Source organism: Morone saxatilis, unplaced genomic scaffold (assembly GCF_004916995.1).
Source record: "Morone saxatilis isolate NCDOM2014 unplaced genomic scaffold, NCSU_SB_2.0 Contig9, whole genome shotgun sequence".
NCBI classification, from domain to species: Eukaryota; Metazoa; Chordata; class Actinopteri; family Moronidae; genus Morone; species Morone saxatilis.
In genome coordinates this window covers 17226109-17231181 of record NW_023340268.1, presented here as the reverse complement: position 1 = coordinate 17231181, position 5073 = coordinate 17226109, and positions in this window count along the sequence as shown.

Genomic DNA, 5073 nt, shown 5'->3' with positions numbered 1-5073 from the left:
AAATATATAAGAGTGTAAAAAGTGTGACAACAAGCCCCGGTCTCCCCTACTTCTATGAACTTCCTTCAATATTATTTATTCTTTGCAAAGAAATAAGTTTTAATCAAATTATACATTTTCAAGTAAAAATTTCCAGCATCTCTTTCTTCCCATGCATTGAACACGCCATTTTTGGTTGATGGTAGCAACCACCAAATTTAGTTTGCCCATGCCTGAAAAAAACAACCATTTTACTATCACTATTTCTAAAATCTGGGCTACAGCCCTGTTTAAATGTTATGTTTTAGTCAGTCCCCCTGTGTTTCACAATGGCCTGCTATATAAGTTTCCCCCATGTCTCAGTTTGTGAGGTCGGTTTAGTCTGTTTAGTTCTATTCTGTTCATGTTAAGTCGGTAGACTAGAAAAGCGCTATACAAGTACAGGTCCATTTACCATTTACCACGTTCCATTCAAACTAATCTTCAAACATGCACCTGCATAAACATGCTATACCACGCATCCAATAGGAGAGTGGTGGCTCTCTCTTGATTAAGAAAAAATGTAAACAGAGCCCATTGATTCGAATTTCACAAACACACACAAACACTTTTATATCAATCCCAACAACACACCAAGACCATTTTTATGCTGTTCAGCTTTTTTATTGGCATGCATTTTTCAAGGTAAAATAACCAGGCCTCTGTATATATGCAAATCTCCTTTTCTATACACCTTGCAATAAAGGAGATCATGGAATTTTAACATTACTTAATGCTATCAGGTAGTCAGTCACGGTTTGTAGTGGTTTAGGGAAATGGTATAGCCCTGAGTGAGACAGAGACAAGAAACAAATTAAATCAGACAGTACAGAATAAATATGAGTGTGACACAGAAATCTAGTGCTTGTGTTATAACAAAGCAAAATCTTTGTAGAATTAATCAGGTGTATAGTCATAAGACTTAATATGGGTGTATTGATCTAACATTTGATTGTACGTTTGTTAAAAATCCTGCTTCTCAACATGCATCACATGATACATACATTATAGATACCTCAAAGAGAGCCTGTTAAAGCATGTCCAAAATCTTTACCATGCAGCAAAGATAAAGGTACTCAACTGTGTCTGGTGCAGATCCTCCAGGAATTTGGACTTTCTTGCTGTCACTAGTTTAAGATGTGCTGCATCCAGCTCCTTCCCCACAGCACTTTTCCTCACCTTATCCCAGTCCTTCTTGGTCTACATAACAATAACAAGAAAATGCTGTCAGTGCCCTTAGGTGATGAACTGTAACCTGGTCCCCAGCAAATTACTGTCATTTCTTACCATATTTTTGAAGGCCTCCCCCTTGTAATAGGTTTTGAATGCTGGATACTTGATTCCCTTTTTATGTAGCTGCACAAGATTTGAAGCCACCTCATGCAGCTCCTCTCCATCGTAGGCATACACCTTTCTGTTCTCACAGGTCATAAGAACGAGCTGGTGACAGGAGCACAAGGTCCCCTCCACTACACCTACAACCTGCATGTTTACGATCTTGGGAAGGTAGAATTTTCCCCATCCATTCACCTCATCATTTTTCCCACTGTAAATGGTGTCATCAAGGTCTCCTATCGTTACTTTGGCACCAGCTGGATTCTTTAAGTCGAACCTCTCATGTTTATATGCGGACACAAAGTCGAACACCAATGCCAGGTAATCTGGACCTGCCAAAAAACATGTTAAATTTATGGAAAATACTTATAGCAAGGTTTTATTATGTTTGAGAGAATATATGTATGAAGTCTACCTTTTACTCCCTTTTTCTGCAGGATATCAAGTTGATCAAACAACTGACTTGCTGACCTGAATGGTAGAAATGATAACTCAGTTTTAAATTTTGTTTGCACAATTAAAGGCTTGCAGTCCTCAAGCAGAGAGGCACCTGATTCAACTGCATACTGCTGGACGATGGGCAGAAATCTTGTTTCATCCAAAAATCCCTCTGTTTGTGTGTTTAACAGCCATGAGCGCACAAGCTGAATGCCTCAGCCTCCCCCATACACTGTTTTTCAGTATCAACATCACCGTATGACTAAAGCATAAGTATGGATTATGCATTCAAGCACTAGGATTGGCCAGGAGCCCATGCTCATCAGGTAATGTACAGAAAACTTCTAAAAAACCATTGTGTTTATGAATAGCAACAAAGTCCAAGTCTTATAAAGAAGTAGTGGGTTTTTTTAGACTTAGTTTTAAATGATAACTAGAAACAGGTGAAAATAATCAGGGCAGGGGAGACAATCAAAACTAACAAAGACAGGAAGTGAAGTAAAACAAGACACAAAAGAAGGAGTATAACATAATAACAGGAAATTACTAAAGTAAACCCAAAACCATGATAGCTTTGAGAAACAGAAATCATAAAGTCCACACCCTACAAAACCTTACCACACAATGAAACTACTAAAACTGGTTCTTCTCTGCCTGCCTTTCTGGCTCCCTGTTGCCAAGAAAACAGAAATTGTATTGTTAAAAGTAATGGTGGAAAAATACTTAAAAGTACCCATTTTCCATGTGTCTGTCAGCTTGCAATGGATGTGAGGAACTAGTCTCCAACTACCTTTGGTCACTGTTTGTTCAGTGAGCTTCTATCTACACAACAGAGCAACTAAAACCCGCCAACATATTGTGAGGGAGTTCTACACACTCCCTCATCAGTCAGGTGATAAAATTCTTTCACATAAAATTAGTTTAGTTGACTGTTTGGTTTTGGTTATGTGACATATGTTGATAATCAACACTTTAGTTGATTAATACATTGACTTTATTATGTATGTTTTCAGTTTTTATGTTTTTTCTCAAGTGTGTTGTTTGCTGATGTTGTAGAGTTATTGTACATTTTAATACCTTGATGGAATGACTGATGTTACTAATCTTATCAATAGCTTTAATTGTCCGTGTAATTTTACCTTTGCCATTTGCAATTTAGTTCAACCTACAAGGAGACCACACCCCCAAAACAGGAAAACCCAGCCATAGAAATATAGGGAATTAGGTAACAGGACTTGTTTGGTGACATATAAGTGACATCTTTTCAAACACTTCTCAAAATGTATCTCAAAAAAGCATTTTATTAATTCAGCTGTTTTGCTGCCATAACATGTCATATCTGTTTTATTATTAGAATGTATCTTCTTTTGTTTGTTTGGTTTAACTTAATTTTATTTCTGTTTTATTTTAATGGCATGATTTATTTATTTATTTTTATTTGTCTCCTCTGCCCCAACTGTGCTAACTACTAATGTAGCTGCCGTTAGTGTGCAACTGAACTGGGCTCAGCACCCTCCCAGTGAGAGACTGACAGAGGCCAGCTTGATGGCAGTGGTACCGAGGTGATTTACGGTGTTTCCAGATGGACTTGTTGCTAAAAGAAGTGAACTATCGCCAACAGTAATGTTAGATGCCCATAGCTCAGCTTGTGCAGCTAACATTAGCCAACTTAGCCCAGGGGTAGCAGGAGCCAAAACTGGCAACAATTATACAGCTTATTTTTTTTTCCACTGCACGATTTTACAAGAACAAAGAAACACAAAGAAAATTGGAATTACAGAAAAATAAATAAAAATGGTGCTGTGATGTGTTATAGTTCCTAACAAAACACACTTCAACAAAAAAAACCTGCGACTATCCATCTATGGCCATTCTGTGTTTCTTCTAGGATGTTAACAAACATTTTGCAGGAAAAAAGCCATCTAAAAGCCATGAGCAGTCATTATGTGTAGCCACTAGCACTGAGCTGACCCTCTTAACCAGCTTGACCAGTTGCAAATAGTAGCAAATAGTGATAGTAAAATGGTGGGTTTTTTCAGGCAGGGGCAAACTTTAAATTTGGTGGTTGCTACATCCACCAAAAATGGCGTGATCAGTGCATGGGAAGAAAGAGATGCTGGAAATGTTTACTTGGAAAATTTGATTTAAACTTATTTCTTTGCAAAAAGTAAATAAGATTAAAGGAAGTTGTATAACATTGTTGAAAAGATACATAAGCACATAGACATAACATTTACCTAAATCAATGTTTTGTGCATTAAATAAGAAAAAGAGGTATTTCTCACTGTTCAATAAATTATAGTTATGAATTTTGATAATAATCACTAGATACACAATTATCTATCTTTGCCTCACAAAGATTCTGATATATGAAGACGTGGCTTTGGAGAGCAAAAGAAATCAGGAAATCTTGTCATTCCGAAATCTTTAAGATAGTTTGATTTCATTTTCAAAGCTGCTGCTGAAACTAGTAACTGATTCTGTCCAAGTTTGGCCATGTCACATTTTGAAAGCATGTAGCTTAATAGTCTGAGCTCAGATCTTGAACAAACGCAGTCGTTGACTGATCTTGTAGTAAGTGCGTCAGAGTCTAGAGAGAGACATTTTAAACCCCATATTTTACACACATATAGCGCTGATTTGCTATATTAAATTTAGTTTATAGGAAATAATTACCAAGGTCCGAACCTCAGTGGCCTCATTTCCTGTAAAATTGACTAATAAAACGGTGTGCTATGAAACCGAAATCTGTGTGTCCAGTTATGTATTTTGAATGATGTACAAAAACTTAAAGATAATGAAACAGGCGAAAAAGAGTAACCACCATGTGTGTGCTCCTGTTCAATCAGTGGCTGCTAATGCAATCATCACACACCTGTTTTGTTTTAATAAATTCATTTAAAAAATATATACACTGGAATCATGTCTGTTTTTGTTGTCTGTACTGTGCTTGTTGTGTAATTGTTATATATATTGTGATTTACCCAACCAGAGACTTCCACATTTGGAACAGCAATCAATCATCAATCAATCAATCATTGACAGATCTTGATGCACTGTGTTTGTGTCAGCACCACTGCACATCTTTTCTGGTAGCCAGCTTTTGTTATCTGCTCCAGACACATTCATCCCTTCTCTTCATTAGTTTCATTGTGCTACTTGGTTTTGCTCTGTAATCATAAAAATGGGTTTTCCATTGCTGATTTCAGTTTCTTTCATTAGAGTGTCCATGTGTAACAAGAGTCAATTATACAGCAATATGTATAACAGAGTCATACATTA